Source organism: Staurois parvus, unplaced genomic scaffold, assembly GCF_062004578.1.
Source record: "Staurois parvus isolate SC_StPar_1 unplaced genomic scaffold, SC_StPar_1.0 ptg000061l, whole genome shotgun sequence".
NCBI classification, from domain to species: Eukaryota; Metazoa; Chordata; class Amphibia; order Anura; family Ranidae; genus Staurois; species Staurois parvus.
In genome coordinates this window covers 8,180,194-8,202,032 of record NW_028317857.1, presented here as the reverse complement: position 1 = coordinate 8,202,032, position 21,839 = coordinate 8,180,194, and the positions used below count along the sequence as shown (strand labels likewise).

The 21,839-nt window shown below is 39.5% G+C and overlaps 1 long non-coding RNA gene across 2 annotated transcripts in view; it reads left to right on the top strand.

Moving 5' to 3' along the window:
- LOC149469749 (uncharacterized) overlaps positions 1-16,975 on the top strand; it is a 113,925-nt gene extending 96,950 nt beyond the window's left edge. For both annotated transcript variants that reach the window (XR_016311525.1, XR_016311524.1), the window contains exons 3-4: positions 5,880-6,007; positions 16,708-16,975. This is a non-coding gene — a long non-coding RNA (uncharacterized LOC149469749). The remainder of the gene's footprint in view (positions 1-5,879; positions 6,008-16,707) is intronic.
- The last annotated feature ends 4,864 nt before the right edge of the window (positions 16,976-21,839 follow it).

The window sequence follows — 21,839 nt, the reverse complement described above, 5'->3', positions numbered from 1 at the left end:
GAAAATGCTGGATGCCTGAAGGCTAAACTGGCCCTCTAGCTTGAGCCAATGGTCTAGAGCAGAGGTCTCCAAACTTTCTGAATGAAGAGCCAGTTAACTGTCCTTCAGGCTTTAGGAGGGATAGATTTTGGCCAGTGGGAGTAGAAATTCTCCTGGATTTTGTGGGAATAAACAATGCCTTATACTTTGTGGTCAGTGAGAGTATAGAAATTACATAGCATCCTTGGTCAATAGAAGGAAAAGTGCCCATCATTGATATCATGTTGGAGGAATTATGCCCCCTCATCTTGGTGTTAGTAGGAAGAATAGAGCCCCAAGGGCCGGATAAAGGCTAGCAAAGGGTCGCATTTGGCCCACGGGCTGCAGTTTGGAGACCGCTGGCCTAGAGCAAGCATGCAAATCCAGAAATTCATTAAAAAGACAGACGTCCTTATCTGTATACTTGCAATAGCTCAAAATATTGAAGTAAGAGGGTCAGCATGACAACCCATTAAGTAGGAGGAGAGGTCAGCAACGGCAAGCCTCCATTTTTCTCCTACAACATATGTATTTTAAGTTTTGGTCGATGCTGGAAAGTCTTAAAAACTCTAGTTGGGGGATCCTCGGGCTTGAGATCTAAACTCTTAACATCAGCTATGGCAATCTCACCAGAAGGAACAAGACTCCAAAGTGGGGTGGGGGAACTGAAATTTAGATGGGGAAAACTTGCCACCAGAGTACACAAGAAATATATGAGAACACCAAGTGATTCAAAGCTCATCAGACTCTATAACTGAAAGATCAAGTTTAGGTAAATGTACTATTTATTTGTATTCTGTATTTTGATAAAGCAATTCTGGTACACTGTACTGGATAGGGATATGGAGCATCAGCTCATACCATTTACTCATTTTTTTTTAAAAAGTGTCACCTCCAGACACTTGTAGGTAAATCCAGTGGCAGATATGGTGGTACAGAGCAGAGTGGTTTCAAGAGAAGTCAAAAGACTCTTATAACAAATGCAGCTGAATTTGTTTTCCCCATAGGTCATTTTATCAAATGGAAGATCTGCATAATAAGAGTTCACTGTGTTATTATTTTTATTTATTGCAGAAATAATCTGATGATATAATTGTTGATACAATGGGGGAAGCCTGAAGGTAAGAGTAGAGAGGATATTGTGACCTTTAAATATGGCTTTTCCTATACTAATTCTATGCTTGGGACTCAGTTGGCAATAGTATTAGTGGGTAAACATTATTCCTTCACAAGGCTTGGCAAAGTTTGGTCACGTACACAAATATTAGATGTTGTGCTTTGCATGCATTGCTCTTTGTACTACCTGTCTGGCCCCGTTGTGGCATGTAGTATCTCTATAATGTTCACATTATATTGCTATCACCAAAAGCATATTGTATTGAATTATATTGTACTCCAAAATACTTTGTTGCATTGTAAATGCTCCAATTTATAAAGCAGTAAACTAAAGGGGATTTTTTTTAGATGTACTTCCTTTTTATTCTTCACCAACTATGTAACTCTGTAGGTAACACAATAGATATAGATTTAAGTAGATTTAAGTCCTGCTCATAACAAATGCTGTTTGAAAGTTTCCCCATTTAAATCAGGGGTCTCCAAACTTTATATACGAAGGGCCAGTTTACTATCCCTGTCAGACTTTAGGGAGGCCAGATTGTGGACATTGGGAGTAGAAAATGTCCCAGTATCAGTGGGAGCAAACAATGCTCCATTTTTGGTGCTAATGAGAGGAACTGTGCCCCATCGTTGTTTCATTTGGGAATTGTGCTCCATCATTGGTGTCATTGGGAGGAACTTTTATAAGCTGGAAGGCTCTTAAAACATAGGAAAGCATATACTGTCTTCTATTTTGGTAAATCCTCTCCTAAGTCCTCGTAGTCCACACATCACATGACTAGCATTGCAGATCAAAATAGTAGCCTCCCTGGCGGTATTCCCAAGTGTAGCTCGGGGTAAAGTTTCAGTACCACAAGCGGTAACCCCGAGCTACACTCGGGCTTACCATGCGGCGCTGCTCCGGGATCTCTTCTTCTCTTACCTTGTCCTGCGCTCCCGCAATGTCCCTCCTGCAGTGTCCCCGGCAATGTCCTCCGGCGGATGCTGGCATCTGTCTTCTGGGTTCCATCCCCTGCGGCGGCAGGACGTACGGGGACGGAACGGCGGGAAATTTGAAAATGACAAAAAGTGACATTCACTAAATTCACTAAAATCACATAGTAAAACATTACTGTATCAAACCATTTCACATACATTTTGTCCCGAGTGCTTTGTCCTGTGCCCTGCCTGCATTTTTACTGTTCTTTCTGTCTGGAAACTGAGAAACGTCCATGGCGTCCAAAAAGCGTCTTTTTAGGTCAAAAGTGGTTTTAGATCGGCTAGAGAACAGCAATAGTAAATCAGAACCACTTGCAGAATTGAGTGATAATGATTCGTGGGGAAATTCGTCATCAGACACTGAAAATGATTTTGCGACTTTGCTCAGTGATGTGCGAACTTGGCGCTATATTTCAAATTTCAGTGTTTTTGGTTTGATTATATTATTGAATTAAAGTTATTATTATTTTTTATGATTATTTATTAAATTATAATTTATGATTTCGTGTTTCAAATTTTAACATACCCGGGATGTTTGCTAGACTCTTGTTCGGACAGATTTCAGTGAGTTATTCCTAAAAATTACAGGCCTACAATAAAAAAAATACATATTTCAAAGCAAAAAAATGTACCGCTTTTAGCACAGAAATATGGACATAATCAGACCGCTAGGGAGGTTAAGACCCTATCACACTATGCTATTCTCTTGTGGTATGCTATTGCATACACGTTAACTTGTTTTGCACTAGTCAGCCATTTTATCTAGAATGGGCTACCAAAGCATGGCAACAGTGAAAAAAAAAAGACCTGCAACTTTTTTTTAATGCAGTGAACCACAACACAAGACAAGTGTCTGTTTGTACTTATTGTATTTGTGTTACCACTGCGGTAGAAGACACATTACCACAGTGTGCAGGTCTAAAGGAAGCATAAAGACTACCTATATATTCAGATAACTGAATCTTAATGACCCCCCCTCCCCATGCTAACTAACCCCCCTTGCACTTATCACTAACTAACCCCCCCTTCACTTACTGTAGCATGGCAGATGATGTTATCCCAGGAGCCTGCACCATATCAGGTGACCCTAAGTTAGAGAAGCCTCCCTGCAGGCCTGTGAAGAACCCAGTATCCATGGCACTCTACACCCCAACATTATATCTCCCTGCCACCCATCACCCCCACCACTGAACCCCCTGCATCCATGATTCTGAACCTCCTTGTCTCCTAGCACCCCTGTCACTGCACCCCAACACCCCAGAAACTGAACATGTCTGACACCTAGTAACTCTAACTTTACAGTCGCAAGAAAAAGTATGTGAACCCCCTGGGATTACGTGGAGTTTTGCATGAATTGGGAATAAAATGTGCTCTGAACGTCATCTAAGTCACAACAACAGAAGAACACAGTCTGCTGAACATAATACTACACAAACATTAGATGTTGCCATGGTTTAATTGCACATAACATGTAAACATTCACAGTGCAGGGAGGAAAAAGTATGTGAACCTTTGGACTTAATGACTGGTTGACCCTCCTTTGGTAGCAATAACCTCAACCAAACGTTTCCTGTAGTTGCAGATCAGACCTGCACAACGATCTGGAGTAATTTTGGACCACTCCTCTTCACAAAACTGTTTCAGTGTAGCAATATTCTTGGGATGTCTGGTGTGAATCGCTCTCTTAAGGTCATGCCAAAGCATTTCAATCGGGTTGAGGTCAGGATTCTGACTGGGCCACTCCAGAAGGCGTATTCTGTGCTGTTGCAGCCATTGTTTTGTTGAATTACTTGTATGCTTTGGGTTATTGTCCTGTTGCATCACCCATCCTCTGCGGAGCTTCAGTTGGCGGACAGATGGTCGTACGTTTTCCTGCAAAATGTCTTGATAAACTCTGGAATTCATTTTCCCATCAATGACAACAATCCGTCCAGGCCCTGAGGCAGCAAAGCAGCCCCAAACCATGATGCTCCCTCCGCCATGTTTTACAGTGGGGATGAGGGTTTGATGTTGGTGTGCTGTGCCTTTTTTTCTCCACACATAGTGTTGTGTGTTCTTCCCAAACAACTCAATCTTGGTTTCATCTGTCCACAGTATATTTTGCCAGTAGTGCTGTGGAACATCCAGGTGCTCTTTTGCAAACTTCAAACGTGCTGCAATATTCTTTTTGGACAGCAATGTCTTCCTCTGTGGTGTCCTCCCATGTACTCCATTCTTGTTTAATGTTTTCCTTATTGTAGATGTCTCAACAATAATGTTAGCATGTGCCAGAGATTTCTGTAGGTCTTTAGCTGACACTCTGGGATTCTTCTTTACCTCATGCAGCATTCTGCGCTGTGCTCTTGCAGTCATTTTTACAGGATGACCACGCCTAGGGAGAGCAGCAACAGTGCTAAACTTTCTCCATTTGTAGACAGTCTGTCTTACCGTGGACACATGAACATCAAGGCTTTTGGAGATACTTTTGTAACCCTTTCCAGCTTCATGCAAGTCAACAATTCTTGATCGTAGGTCTTCTGAGAGCTCTTTTCTGCGAGACATGGTTCACATCAGACAGTGCTTCTTGAAACCAGTAAACCCAAAACAGGTGTGTGTTTTTTAAGGGCAGCAACACATCCAATATCATCACACTGATTGGAGTCAAGGTTGTCTCACTCCTGGCTCCAATTAGCTCTGGGATAAGTCATTAAGCTAGGGCCTCACATACTTTTTCCTCCCTGCACTGTGAATGTTTACATGTTATGTGCAATTAAACCATGGCAACATCTAATGTTTGTGTAGTATTATGTTCAGCAGACTGTGTTCTTCTATTGTTGTGACTTAGATGACGTTCAGAGCACATTTTATGCCCAATTCATGCAAAACTCCACATAATCCCAAGGGGTTCACATACTTTTTCTTGCAACTGTATATACTCCACCACTGCCCTCTGTCCCTGCTTCCCCTTGTCACCTTTGCAGGGACATGCAGAGAGGAACAACTGGGCCCGGAGTTGCTATGCTCTCCATCCACCACCTTCTACCTCTGGTCACATCGTCTCCTCTGCACCAGGGCCTGAAGATGCTATCCTTTGGGTGTCTTGGGCACATTGGATGTATTTCCAGGGGAAAGGGGAGGGGGTGCACACTTCTGGGCTGGGAAGAAGAGGGAAGCTAAATACTGAGCTGCCCACTACCTCCTTCACTATGGAACCCTTCTAATGCATCAGACATTTTCTAGATATCCAATATCCACATATATGCATTATTTCTTTTTCTTTCTCACTATTGCCCCATCTCCTAAATCATTGTTGAACCCACTATATTTTTATTTTGAACATGCAAAAAAAAATAAATAAAATAAATTAAAAAAAAACAAAAAACAAAAAAACAAAATATATATATATATATATAAAGCCTCATTGTCCTTGTGTTAAAGCTTTGTGAATTGAGCCCACAGTCACCTTCCCATTGTCTGCATTCCATTCTGTCAAATCATATTTCTATATTGAAGCTTCCCCAGAATGTAATAGAAATCCTGTGTAATTTCAGATCTATGACCACTCATCTCCACTGTGTAATAAAAGCTAAATTTGGTTTGAGCACTTCTTTTATGGTAACAGTTAATACCTTTTATAGCACTATAACTTCCCCGTCCCTGTTGCTAACATTTTGGCTGTGCAAACGTTATGTGTTATAAAAAGTAATATATTTGTCCAAATTATATGTAACATGAATATAAGCATGACATAATAGAGCCAACGACTTTTTTAAAACTTTTCTCTTTAGTTCTTTCACCAGAGCCAAGTGAGTCATGCAATCCTATGACTGTCTAGGCATTTTTCCAGTCAGTGAGCCTAAAAAAAAAAACAAATGCTTTGGACAAAGGAAATTTCGACTCATTTCCAAACATCCAGGTAAGAGGTATGATTCATCTGTTTTTTCATGAACAAACACTCTCAGACTTTTTTAATAATGCACAATGTAATTCAAAGTGCAGTGACCCATCAGCAACCAATCAGAAATCGTCTTTGATTGTTCTCACTGAGCAAAAACCGCTGGAAGGGGAAATCAACTTCACTTAACACATTTGTGCTGTTCTTTTCACTGACTTGAAGGGAATGTATAGTGTGTTTTTAATATAAATGAACACATTTTATTAAAGCTGAAGTCCAGGTAGATATAAAAGATACAAATTAGTGCAGTTCTATATCCATTAATACATTGTTAGATGGTTTTTACTAAATGCAAGCAGCATAAGTACCTGAATATTGCTTGGCAACAGCCTCTTGCAACCCTTGTACTGCAGTGCTCAGACTGCGAAAGGGAGAAGTAGCACAAGGAGCCAATCGGTTGCAATGAAGTCACCATGTGCCAATGAGGAGCATGCTGATAGGAGGAGAGAGCAAGGTAACAGAGACATGAGCTTATCAGTCTGCTGCTTCTCCTTCCACTGTCCAATCAGAGGCTGGGGGAGGGACAAAACCTGTAAGTGTTACTCAACTGCAGCAGAAAAGATCAGGTCTCCTGTCCTGCCACACTTGGCTGTGGGGTGAAGAGGCTGCATAAATCTCAGGACTAGATAGACAAAATGCAAATACTTTGGCGGGTAAAACAACTTCCATATGCATATTTCCTCAAATTCAGCTTGAAAGCCTTTGGTCCTGCACAGTTGAACATGCTCCTCTTCTGTACGGAAACTGCTTACTATGACTTTACTGCACACTGTGACCTTCTCATGGTGTGCATTAGAAGCTGTAGCAAGTCACAAAGAGCCAGTTCATTTCCTGGATGGAGGACATCCATCATCATCTTATTTCTTTCTACCTGAGCCTTACTCTCCTTGGCCTGCCACTTTTGTTAATTGGAGTGTCATTTTTTTTTAATCATGAAGGTTCGGCATTACATTTGGCTGTTAGTTTGGATGGGCTGAGGGCTCTCGAGAGGAGGTCAGAGGGATGGGTACTGTGATCTTTTCAGGAAGCTATGTACAGCACCCTGCTGGCCCTTACCACCATGATCTACTTGCATTTCATAGAGAAGCACAGAGACTCAGTGATGGCATCAATAGGCTAAAAATAAAGTATGAAATAAATGCAATCCAATTAACATGTTAATGAGGGGAGAAATGAAGAACCAGGGAAGGCAAAAGTTAAATTTGACATGTATGAATATTTCATATTAACAGCCAGCAGATGTAGCTCTAGGCTTCTTTTCATTGTGTTTACCGGGCTATACTTAGCTGCTTGCAGGCGGGGCTTAACCAGTGTACCCAAGAACTGGGAGGAGTAAAACATACAAGCCACTTTTTCAAAAGTGATATAACAGAAACTTCAAGACCACAGAATGACTGAAGAGCACCTCATTTGGAGGAGGTATTAGATTATTGGTTCATCCTGTGATCCCCAGAATCCTTTCAGTTATCAGGCTGTTGGTGGGAGACAGATTCAAGAATCTGGCAGGAAAGACACTCTGTAAGGGGAAACCTACTCTCTCTCTCCTTGTCAGGTGCCTCTCCCTAACAATACTCGTACATTCTCCCTAACCAGTTGGGCTCTCTCCATGACTTTCTCCTATCAGCATGCTGAACGATGAAGAACCTGCTATTTAAGCACTTCTGTGTGAAGATTCCAGCATCCAATAGGAGATGCAAACCTGCCAAATGTGGCTGCCTGGAGCCCATAATAGGGGACAAAGTAGTCCCCGGTGGTCTCCTGCCAATCTAAAGAAACTGCAAAGTGCCACCTTGAAGTGAGCAAATAAACTGCAGCCCAATACCTGCCTACATGCTTTATTGGAAAAAAAATGTTATTTACAGAGCTCAATACCCAAGCTGAAAATTACATGCAGACTGAATGTATCTAACTAGTGACTTGTTTGCCACTGTGCCAGCAGTAAACAGTTTCAGTTCGCATAAGGCAATCTGAAAGACAAGGTTTTTGCTGTATCTTCTCTTTAGAAAACCAATAATGTTCTATGGAGTCATGGGTACTCCCAGTATCAAATGTTTATTTGTGATATAGAGATTTTGTATAACAAAACACAAAGCATGGGTTTTAAAACTTATAAAAAATTTAAAAAGTTGCCCCAAAACCTTTATAGTTTACCCATAGATGGCACCTGATACCTTTCAAATGGGTGTTCTGCATCACACTAGGGGAAAACCCTTTTTATGGAAGCATGCCTGTGATTGATGATGTAAGCCTGACATCATAAGCCGTGATGTTAGACCTTTCCATCCTGACAAAGCTGACATCATCAGCTATTCTCATGCCACTGCCATTTGTCCTATGCTTTTGAGTCCCACACAGTGCTCACAAATAATATCAGCTCTGTAATCATTAATACATCCTTAAATGTATTTTAAGGAAGAAGTGTGTCTATTGCACTCCCTGTACAGCAGGGCTGGAGTATGAGAGGAAGAAGCAGCACAAAGAGCCAATCAATGAATGTACTGAGAAGAAGCATGCTAAAAGGAGGTGAAAGCGGAGTGACAGAGAGATGAGCTTATCACTGCGCTGCTTCTCCTTTCACTGTCCAGTCACAGGATGAGATGGGTCCAGAATGGCCTGAGCTCAGAGAAAGCGGGTTGAATGATACTGGCCATCAGACTGAGGACATCCAGCAGCAGTACTGTGTGGAAATCTCTGTATTGAAGGTGAATGTTGAAACAAAAGAGTATATTGATTTTTATTCTTAATAGGCAATTATTTTTATTTGGTTGGAGTTTTGCTTTAAATTGTACACTGGCCCAGAAAGTGAGAATAAATCTTTCAACGAGCATATCTTTTCTGGTGACAGCTAAAATTGAGAACCATCCTCTTATATTCTGCCATGTCTAATGTGGGCCAAACGTTTAGATTTTCCTTTGAATTTTTTTTATTTTAAGAACGTTTGATTTTTAAATCGTTAGTGGGGTCAAATCGACATCTGTTTTCAATCACAGTAATGAGAAAATTTGAAGGAGCATGGTGGAAACTTTTTCTCGAATTAACAAATTTTGAAAAGTGTATTTGGTTTTCATTTGAGAATTACATTCATTCCAAAATCAAATAAAAACAAGTTAATTTTTTTAACGACATTCATCCAGTTATCGAATGTACAAAGCATTTCCATACAAATGTTGGTAGGAATATTCTCCTTAAAATATACTAGTATATGGCCAGCATTAAGGACAGAAAGTGAAAGGAAATCTCCCAAATGGGACATTCCAAAAGTAAAGAAAACTAAGGAAAGTTGCTTAACATATACTTTAAACTCACATTAAAGTGTACCAGTAATAAGTGTGACCTCTTTAACTGGCAGTTAAAAGCAATAAATAAATAATTTGCGCTAGTAAATGTGTATAAATATATAAATATATATAAAGAAATCATCAAATCATAAGTCCAGAAAAAAATATATATATGCCAATACCACAAAAAAAATATAAAAAAAAAATATATATATATAAAAAAACTTTTAAGTGCAAAAAACTTTTGTGCAAAAAAAGTGTCTAAATATGAAAAATTTCACCAAAAAACCTTGATAATATAATGGCAGATCATCCATAAATATATCTTCAGAAACGGAAACTCTGCAACACACCGATCCTCATCGATCGAAATAACAGGATGAAAAACTTTGTAGTTAATCGAAAATCCACTTCTCCAATAGATAAAGGACCACCTTCAAACGTATCCATGGGGGGAAATGCCCAGCACTCGAGAGAAACAGAAAGACTTCATGGTGCAATATTATAAAAACCAATTCCTTTATTAGATACTCATTGCACTTACTCAAGAGGTGTCCCAGCCGACACCAGTATCAACAGCATAACAGCAATCACATAAACGAGCCTGGCTACTCAGCACATGCGCAGTAGCTGGCAGCCAAAAACGTAATGACGTCACATCAATCAAGCTCCGCCCTACGCGTTTCGTCATCGACGTCCTCACGGACGTCCGCTCCGTGAGGACGTCGGTGACGAAACGCGTAGGGCGGAGCTTGATTGATGTGACGTCATTACGTTTTTGGCTGCCAGCTACTGCGCATGTGCTGAGTAGCCAGGCTCGTTTATGTGATTGCTGTTATGCTGTTGATGCTGGTGTCGGCTGGGACACCTCTTCAGTAAGTGCAATGAGTACCTAATAAAGGAATTGGTTTTTATAATATTGCACCATGAAGTCTTTCTGTTTCTCTCGAGTGCTTGGCATTTCCCCCCATGGATACGTTTGAAGGTGGTCCTTTATCTATTGGAGAAGTGGATTTTCGATTAACTACAAAGTTTTTCATCCTGTTATTTCGATCGATGAGGATCGGTGTGTTGCAGAGTTTCCGTTTCTGAAGATATATTTATGGATGATCTGCCATTATATTATCAAGGTTTTTTGGTAAAATTTTTCATATTTAGACACTTTTTTTGCACAAAAGTTTTTTGCACTTAAAAGTTTTTTTTATATATTTATTTTTTTTTTTTTTTATATATTTTTTTGTGGTATTGGCATATATATATTTTTTTCTGGACTTATGATTTGATGATTTCTTTATATATATTTATATATTTATACACATTTACTATCGCAAATTATTTATTTATTGGTACACTTTTTATATATGGTGATTTTTTGCAGCTGGTACACTATTAGTAAGTTATATAATTTTGACCATAGGCGCTATTATTAATTTTTCTTAGTTAAAAGCAATAGCACATACGTCCAGGTAAGATGAAGGTGAAACAATTGGACTTTCTAAATTTTGCACCGTTTCAGGAATATATAGACATACAAGTTTCATATGGACTTGCTTTCAATAAAAACTTAAAAAACAATACAACCTACACTCCATGATTGTACTTGTGAGGTGTCTAGGCAAGGAGTTATGCTACCCTATCAGTGTCATAGATTGGATTACTGCTGCTTCACACTTCAACAGTGCTGCCAAAGACCTGATAAATATAGACTTCATCAGTTGTTGCTGAGGGAAGTTCCAGGAATGGTATGTATGTAGTGAAATCAGCATCACTGCTGAAGTTCAGAGAAGGAATATGACCAGTATTTTGGGTTTCCCATTACTTACTTGTACCAGAATAAGTAGTCACTAGGAAGCTGGTGGGAGATCTAACCCTTCCCTATTCTATCTAAAACTAGAGAAAATGGATTTTGCTTTACATAAAATGTAAAACGCATAGATTACTTGCTTGCTTACACTTTTAAAAATTTGCTAGAATTAATTTTTTTTATTGAAGAAAAGACTTACTACGTCTCTTCTGCAATAAGTGGTTTTTACTGTTCTCCTTGCAAACTTTGCAGTTCTGGCATCTGCTGGGTACAAGGATGAATGAACCCTCATGTACTTGTGTGGGAGTAACATCATCCAGGCCAGGGCATTTAGGATGGCCAAAGATCTCGAACACAGAGGAAGCCAGGAAGGAGATGTTGGCAATGCGGTTTCTTCCAAAACAGGGCAATTTTTTTTAGCTACTTTGTCTGTACAGGATAAAATACACTAACGCGTTTTGGCTGTCAGACCTTAGTCATAGCACATTACAATTGAAAACATAAACCATAGATATACACCTCCACATCTCTGAATAAATGAACAAACAGATGAACCATAATTAAAGCCAATCAAGGGAAATGTACGTGTTTTTAAAGAGCAGAGCTTCACCTCCCACTGCTCCCAGAAGAAGAAAGGGCTATGACGTGCAAGCAGAGAGGGGGTTGTGCTAAACTTCCTAGAATAGTCAAGTTTTGTAGAAAAATAACTTCTAGAATGAAAGAAAACACTACAAGTAAATTAACACTTGATTTTTTTTATTTGCTCATACCTGCATTTTTAAGCTGATGACAAGGTTTCTTTAAAACAACTCCTAGTTCTCCTCTAATAATGAGGAGATGCAGTAGGATTCTGGTTCACATTTTGTATGGGGGCCCAAAGGAGTTTAGTTAAGCCCTCACATATTGTATTTTTCCCTTAAAGGATTTTTTTTATCTAACTAAGCATACAGAAACAAAAATGTGAAATATATTTCAAATAGCCATACATACATAATTCATCACTAAGTTCTTTAGAAAGTTCAAGAGCAGGAAAAAGCATTATAAAGCATTGGGTAAAATCATTCATATGTGAAGGCAGCTTATATAATGAGCTCATGACTTATTCTTGGAAAGACTAAAATTTTGACCTTGAATCAATGTATCAATGGGCTAAATGTTGAATATTGCCTTGTACCTCCAGCCCCTTCTTCAACTTACCTGCTTTTAAGATATCATTGTCATTAATATGATAAATATAAAAGAGTTATAGGAGTTTTTAAATGCATTGTCACAGGATTTCAGTATGTTTTAAGTGAGGTGTGCTGTATGTTTTAGTTAGCATTTTGGCGCTGGTGAATTAGACATAATAATGCTGTTAGCCTGGGCATATTAGTTCTGGTAGCCTAGACGTAATAGCAGTGCATAATAGTACTGGTGACCTGAACACAATATTGCCAGTGACCTGGGCTTTATGGTGCTGGTGGCATGGGTGTTGTCCACAAGGATCTTATATGTGATCAATGTTTTTTTTTTGCATAGGTTTATTCCCATTGCTTCAGATTCTTCCCACAATCCAAAAATTTGTAGGTTCATTGACTTCCACACAAGTTCACCATGATAGGTGGTTGGCTGGTACGGAGGGACAGTAGACTGTAAGCAATTTTTGAGGTTGTAAAGATTGACATGACTGGCTCTGTGATCTCTGTTAGGAACTGCAGATAGAGTTACATTAAAGTGGTAGTAAAGCCACTTCTTTGATTTTCACCTGTAGGTAAGCCTATAATAAGTCTTAACTATAGGTACAGTAAGTGTCTCCTAAATGTGCGCCATTTAGGAGATATTTACTTTTGCAGCAGCTGGTGACATCACCGGTGCATGCTCTCTGAAGGAACGGCATACCTATGCCATTCCTTCAGAGCTCTATGCCATGGCTGTGACTTCTGTGATGTTATCACGGCTCAGCCATTCATACAGCTGAAGCCCGCAAACCCAGAAGGAAGACCGAGTGAAGAAAGAAGTGCCGTGACCCGTGACAGCATGATACCGGAGGGCTTCGGTTTCAGGTAAGTCTGTCATAATGTGCTAGTATGCAATGCATACTAGCACATTATGCTAAAACCACCCAGTAGACCATTTTTTGTTCGTCTTTAGTGTGGTTTACTACCGCTTTAAACCTGAAAACATACAACATAAAGTAATTTTTTATGGTTATCAAAATGCAGGTAAGGCACAGAGTAAAGCAAATCACTATCTTGATCAGTCGCAGAACGTTTGTAATTAATATGTGCATAATTGTCACCCTTAACTGTAGAATATGTTGGTGCCACACAGTTAAATACACACATAATTGAGAATTTCATTTTTATTATATATATCTGATACTACAAAATAAGCTTTAGTATTTTGCAAGGAACAATGAGTTATTGAAATATGCCCTTTCCCTAACATGATAATACACACACTCTAAATCAAAATTAATTAGGAGCAATAAATCTACCAGTATGCTATAAAAGGAAGTCTTATCACACAGAAGAAACCAATGCAGGAACAGGAAAAACATATACACTTATAGCCCACAATTGTTCCTGGCTCAGCAGCAGACATTCTGGACAGCAATTGAGATGGTGTATAAAGAATCAAGCCTTATACATTGTTAGACTGAATGTCAGACGTATTTCTAGAACAATATTTCAGGTATTGAAGTATTTGAATAGTGAGAGACATTGACTGGTGTTCTTTCCAAAAGGTTGGAATTACGAAGAGGAAGGGCAATTTTTTTGGGATATGCCTATCTCTTAATTGGGCATGTTTGACACCTAGGACCTGTATTAGCAGACTTTTATCTATGTCAGAACCTCCTTCTAATCTCATACAAGTCAATAGATCCTTGAAACAGGCAGATGTGGCTTAAAGTCCAGTCAAATTAACCTGTCAATGAACTACAAATGATTTGGGAAGCATCTTAAATTAATGTCAGATGCAAGCCGAATGTGCCTGAAAACAAGCTGCCTATGCCCATTGACACTGCCTATGCCCATTGACACAGGCCCTAATGTGGGAAAAGCCTACAGTAAATTAAATGTATACTCAACAAATCCTTTAAATATTTAGAGCAAGACTTCAGTCCATAATAATTCCAAATCACTAAACTGCATACCAGGACCAAATATTGTATTGACATATCCCCCCTATAAGAAACTGAGAAATATTAGGGGGCTGCTATGGTGATCTCCTTCTAAGAATAATATTTGCCTGATTGCCTGAGGTTTCAATACTTTCATTTACATAAAGAATAGACTTGCTGATTCCAGTGTCACCATGATGTCAGAACTCTTGAGTTGCATAGCTATTCCATGTCAAAGCCTAAGAAAGTATTGAAGGCACTAGATCAGCATGACATCAGTATGACCACCAGACAACTGGCATTATCAAGGCGATTTCAGCAATGACAGCCTTAGCAGTCCCTCAGTACAGGATTTACTGAAAATATTAACACCAAAGGGTAATGAAATATTCTATAAACCGATAAGATTTGGTTTCAGCATTCCAAGAAAACTGGGGTATTTTAGTCAATGAGGGACATATCCAAAGCCAAACATTTTGAGGGACAAACCTCCAAAACCCAGGACTGTCCTGGAAATTAGAAACAGTTATAAACTTAACTAGGCTTGTGTACCCCCGCATACTGAGGTTTAGTCAATCAATCACAATGAATGGTGGTTGAGCAAACTGAAAAACAAGAGAGGCATGGCTGAGCTATCCAGTGCAAATTCTGCTGACACTGAAATAGACAGAGATTTGTAACTGTTCTGTTCTTAAATCCTAGCACATATCCAAATAACGAATGCAAGATAATCACTCTCCAGGACTGCCAGAACTCAGATTACTGACTCATCACATTGAAGTTTGGGTTGCCTTCTCTGTGTGTGTTGCAGAAAACATTTACTACTAAAATGATCAACATGCATGAATACACAATTTTATATTGCTTATTAGGTGAAATTTTGGATTGCTTGCTTTATGGCCATAATTTGAAGGAGAAATGCCATTGGTCTACTGTTATTTTTAAAGATAAAAGTGATCAGCTTAATGTACGTACTGTATGTATTACTATCAGTTAGTGTAACTGATTTAAAAACATTGAGCGTTAGGGCAAAATGACAGAGTTCCTTGAAAGCCCACCACTAACTCACTTATACAGTACTCTCCTTCCTACCTACTGTGCAATTACTCTGTCAAAGTCGAGAGTCTAAACCTTGTGTAAACTGCATACAGGATGGAGTTTACACATAGTTGATGACATTCTTCCTTCTCATGTGACAATGTACAGGCTTGGTGGCTGGTCACTCAACCTGAACACTGAATCTTATGAAGAAGCTGCACGCTCCTTCATACCCAGAAACGGAAGGTATTTTATGAGGGTTTTAATGTACCATAGAGTGGTGGGGGAGTGGGAATAGGTCAGGGGTGAGTTTCAAGAAGACCACTAAATGGAACGTATTGTCATTAAAGGGCATGTATCAATGTCAGAAACCACTTTGTAAGACCTGCAGTTTTGTGCAACATGGGCAGAAATTTTTCAGTTAAAGGGAAGACCTATAATATTCATTTTCCACATCTATTGTCTGACTTTCCGTGTAGGTTACACTATGCGGCCAGGACCATTAGACCACTTAAGAAAAGGTTTGGCGAACATCTCTGTCTTATTGAGGATGTAAAGGATAAGCATAGTGTTCCTTGTCACTTTTTGGAATACCACAATAAATCCACTCTGGGCCTAGGGATTTGGATAATTGAAGCCATGCCAAGAAGTCTTCCTATAGTGGAGCATTTCCACAAGCTCTGTCAGTGGGAGACATATTGGATTTATATACTGGATAGCCTTTCTCCAGGGGGCATGAATGAAGGGATAGAGGTTAGTACTGATTTATAATTGCCCTCACAACCTATAATTTAGGGTGATGTGGAGTACCAGATGTTTTCTAGTCTGAGATGAGTCCACTATTAGCATATAGAGGAAAATATTTCTGTTTTATTTTCTTTTTATAGCATTTTTATAGGATTTTGCTTATGGCATTATGGCTGATTTATATAGCCAAACAAGGGTAGCACCATTGGTTTTTCAGCCTATCTGATCAAAATTTTTATGCTGGTTCCTTTGAGTACGTAAGACTTATATGTCTGGTAGTTCAGGCATATACAAACACGTATAAAGTTTCTCTTATACATAACAATTTCCTATATACGAAATTGCTGTACAATTACTTACAGGTACAATGCCAATTATTATTTGTGGTACGAAACTATAGATACAGCCATAGTAAGTACACATGAACCGAATATCCATGACATGTATTTAATTTTATTTATTATTTTTAATTATCATTTATTGCATAATGGCGTTATGTCTCTATTCAATTAATGTTGTCATTAAGACTTATTAATTTTACATTTTGCTAGCAATAATTAGGATTTCCAGTTGTTTTATATGTATTTGATGAATTTTTAATGTATTTTTATAATAATTGCTGCTCCACTGGGTGTTGTGCTCTCACAGTGACTCTTATATAAATTGAGCCTCTTGTTTATTGCTCTTCCAGCTTGACAAAGGAGTGCTCATACTTCAAAATGTGTTGCCTCCCCTCGCTCTGTGACATCACTCCACTCACATTGTGTTCCATGGTAGTTCCAGAAGGAAAGACACTGCTGCTCTCCATGTGAGCTGCTGCTGAAGACTACAGCTCGGACCATGCGGTGATGATTTCTACTGTTATGAGTGTTTTTTTTTAAAGATGAGCTTTAACACTGTGTTTTACATGTGAGTGGCCCCTTGGTGGGTTTTAATAAATTTAGTCCTTACTGCACTTAGAGACGCTTTCCTTTTTTTCTCTCCTGTTTGCACATACAAAGCCTTCTTCTGCTCATGGATAAGCTTGCCCAAGTGAATAGACTTTAATGTATTGTACTTTTATTGGACTTTTCATAACCTTTAAAGGCCAGTTAGTCCTGGTACTCCTACTTGTCCCTTATTAAATTCCTTTTTTTTCAGTGGGTTGCAAGAAACCCTGTTGCTTCCCCTAAAAAAATGTATTACTAAAAACATGCTGAAGCTGATTTTGTAAAGAAGGTGAGAACCTTCACACAATAAATTGAGTGAAGATTCAATTCAATTATCCAATTATGTAAAAAGCAAATTCCTGTTTACTGTTTTAATTTGCACACACTTGGAATATTTAAAACATTTAAAGGAGTCTAAACCATCTTATGGACCATGTCAATGGGATTTGGGTTTATGTTGATGACATCACTTTGTCTTGTTTCTGAGATCATTGTGAATTAATTGACAAGTGCATTTGGCCTGCAGTTGACCTCATTTTGCTTTGCATTAGCCCTCTTTCAAGCAGGTTTTGCATTGGCGTAGACTTGAATGGAAAAGGAAAACCAGTTTGAAGTGAATGAAAGACCACTGACACAGGCCCCTAGAAAATCTGCCCAGCTATGTTTCCGCTTTAATAAAGTAGTTGCTTACATCAGCAAACCACCATTTTATCCATCCAAGTTATTCCTTTTACAAATTATTACCAATTAGTCATATTAGATAAATGGGTTTCATCAATCTTTATTACATCATGTGAGTAGCTAATTAAATCTACAACCTACACAACATGTATAGAGCATCATTTTCTTTATGGGGCTCTACTAAGACATGCTGCCTTGACACACCTGAAGGATGACACCCATTTTACTAAGGTTCATCACGTGTGTGATATAAAATGAGAGACTGAGCTGTTGGGGGAAGTCTGCAGCCTGCTTTATATTTACAGCTACTGTGTAGTTGTACCACCCAACAAAAAAGAGAAACAAGAGATGGTTTCATATTACTTGAAATATAGTCAATTTTCTGACCCTCCACATCCCTTGTACACATTCCCTCTATAGTTCACCTGGGGAATTTAGCCACACATTTCCACATGTGGACAAAACAGAAAAAAGCAACATACACAATTAAACTAATTTAAACTAGAATGTCAAATCTTTTTTTTTTTTCATTTTGGATGGAGTTAAGGAATGTTATAACCTCTTTTTTTGCTATCTGTGTCCTATTGGGTAGATTTCCTTTCACTTTCTGTCTCATAGCCAAACAAGAAGTGAGAGATAATCCCTGCAAATTAAGGGTATCCCTTGAGGTCCTCCAGGTCAACAGAACTAATGTCCCCATTGGAAGATTTCCCCTCTATTAGTTTTCTGGGGACAAGCGAAAATTGGGGTTTTCTTTTAGTTCCACTTTCAATGATAATGGTAAACAGGACAGAAAGGGTGAATCTCCCTAACAGAGGCACAGACAGCAATACAAAGCTAATAAGTGTTCTAATCCATCTCCACTCTGTTTTATACTTTAAAAATACTTTTTAAAAAATCACGTGAAAGTAAAGATAAAAGTGAAGTATAAATGTCATCTTCTTAAGGTGCCTATCTGTAGATTTATAAGTGATTTAAGATGGTCCTCAGGAGTTCTGAAAGCTCACAGTCAGTAAACTGTGAGGCTTGGTGCTTCCCCTTACCCTACTGCCCTATGCACTAACCTGAAAAGACCACTATGGTAAATACAGTACAGCCAAAAAAGTATGTATGAATACTTACCTTGTAAAGCAACCCATTCAGTTTAAAATAGAAATGCAAGGCAAAATGTTTATATACTGTATATATACACACACTATATTGCCAAAAGTATTTGGATGCCTGCCTTTACACACACATTAACTTTTTTGTCATCCCAGTCTTAGTCCGTAGGGTTCAGTATTGACTTGGCCCACTCTTTGCAGCTATACCAGCTTCCCTCTTTTGGGAAGGCTGTCCACAAGGTTTAGGAGTGTGTCTATGGGAATGTTTGACCATTCTTCCAGAAGCGCATTTGTGAGGTCAGGCACTGATTTCGGATGAGAAGGCCTGGCTCACAGTCTCTGCTCTAATTCATAGGTGTTCTACCGGGTTGAGGTCAGGATTCTGTGCAGGCCAGTCAAGTTCTTCCACCCCAAACTCGCTCATCCATGTCTTTATGGACCTTGCTTTGTGCACTGGTGCGCAGTCATGTTGGAACAGGAAAGGGCCATCCCCAAACTGTTCCCACAAAGTTGGGAGCATAAAATTATTCAAAAATGTCTTGGTATGCTGACGCCTTAAGAATTCCTTTCACTGGAACTAAGGGGCCAAGCCCAACCCCTGAAAAACAACCCTACACCATAACCCCCCCCCCCTCCACCAAACTTTACACTTGGCACAATGCAGTCAGGCAAGTACCGTTCTCCTGGCAACCACCAAACCCAGACACATCCATCAGATTGCCAGACAGAAAAGCATGATTCTTCACTCCAGAGAACAGATGTCTACTGCTCTAGAGTCCATTGGCGGCGTGCTTTACACCACTGCATCTGACACTTTGTATTGCACTTGGTGATGTAAGGCTTGGATGTAGCTGCTCGATCATGCAAACCCATTCCATGAAGCTTTCTATGCACTGTTGTTGTGCTAATCTGAAGGCCACATGAAGTTTGGAGGTCTTTAGCTATTGACTCTGCAAACAATTGGCGACTTCTGCGCACTGTGCGCTTCAGCATGCACTGACCCCGCTCTGTCATTTTATATGGCCTACCACTTGGTGGCTGAGTTGCTGTTGTTCCCAGTTGTTTTCACTTTGTTATAATACCACTAACAGTTGACCGTGGAATATTTAGTAGCCAGGAAATGTCACGGATGGCAACGGATTGCACAGGTGACAACCTATCACGGTACCACGCTTGAATTCACTAAGCTCCTGAGAGCGACCCATTCTTTCACAAATGTTTGTAGAAGCAGTCTGCATGCCTAGGCACTTGATTTTATACACCTGGGATGGATGTGCTTTTATGGCATGGTCAGTTTGAAACAGAAAAGCAGGGGGACTGGCAAGATCACCAATAATTTCACACAATGTAAGCAATGCAAAGAGAACACAATACTTTTTTAAACAAGTACATGGTACAACAGACATATACCTGTATCAGAAATATGAGATGCTGGGGTAACATACACTTTAATTCCTTACATTTATATCTGCAGGGAGTTCAGCTTTATCTGTCCTTAATAGTTTGCACAATCACAGCAAAGTACAAGCTGCATATTGACTGAGCTCACTAAGAACTTTGTCAGCTGATTCCAGCTCATCATCCTGCAATTAGTCACTGTGTTTTATAAATAAAGGCCACGTCACACAAAGCCCTGTATGCCTCTGTGTATATTATTATCTTGTACTAATTTCCCTTTACTGACAACGCCATCCTAAGCTATGCCTGTAGCAATGACAAGTCTCTCTAATTATTTTAGAGAGCTAGAAGAATTTCACAGTGCCAATAGATCTAGCAGCTCACTCTCAACCGACTTTACCAGTAAAGCAGAAAGAAAATGAATGCTTCAAATTGGCAATGTGGCTTTATCCTTTATATGAGTCATAGAGCTCATGTTCTGTTTATTATGTTTTGTACAAGTCATTTGAACTAATAGAGTCAAATGATACAGTGTCATAGGACTTGCGGAGTTTCCTATCCAGAGGAGTTCTCTGTGTGCTGAAATGCTTATGTCTAGCCATGACAATGCTAATTTGTGATACATGTTGCTCCCAGCAATTTGAAATGCTTTCCTGTGGAATGTTCAGCACCATGCAGTAAATATGTACCATCTTCTAGTTGGTCATCCAAACATTTTCCAGGGCAAGAATTAGAACTGCGTCAATGACTTTTTTTTTCAGTTCTGAGTCAGCCTTAGTCTGTGTTTAAAAAAGTCTGCAATGCAAGGCAGGATTGTTGGAAATGTGTTTTTTAAATGTTTACTTTGTTTATAAAGCTGTTTATGTATAGAACGGAGAACCGTTTAAATCTGAAATATTGCATAAGAATATATCATATTAACATATTTCCATGCAGCAGAGGAAGCTGTAGGCCACTTTTCATGTGTTTACCAGAATAATCTAAAAGGCTTGTATACACACTTTAAAAAATTATACACAAAGCTAAATGATTAAGGTTTCTTTCAGACAGGGCGGACTCCATCCAGATCAGCAGGGATCCGCTCAGATCCCCTGTTATTATTATACAGGATTTATATAGCGCCAACATTTTGCTCAGCGCTTTACAATATAAAGGGAGACAATACAGCAACAATACAATACAAGAGGGTCAGGAGGGCCCTGCTCCTTGGAGCTTACATTCTAGGTGTTGATCAGAGTAGAATGGGAGGATGACATATCACCAGGGGCAGACTGACCATTCGAGCACTCGGGCACTGCTCGAGGGCCCGGGGTCAGTAGGGGGCCCCATGAAATGCCCCTGGTATCTTTTTTATAGGCTTTTTTAAGTGTGGGCAAGGACACGGGCCCCATGATCCCCTATTGCCTGGGGGCCCCATGAGTTGTCAGTCCGCCCCTGCATATCTGTGTCCCCTCAGTTTCTGCAGAGGGGACATGGACAAAGCCCACTCGGCTCTATGGGCGGCAGGGAGTAAATGGACTCTGCAGTTTGTTTCCCCCCCTCTGATCTGCCTAAACAGAAGAAGATAAATCTCCTCCTGTGTTTCTTTAGCAGACCGGATCAGACCTAGAGATAGGCCGTTGGAAATAGACTCAAGTTCATTTACACCCGCCTCTCCATAGGGGTGAATGGACCATTCGATCAGGTCCTTCTGAAAAACTGACAGGCAGCAA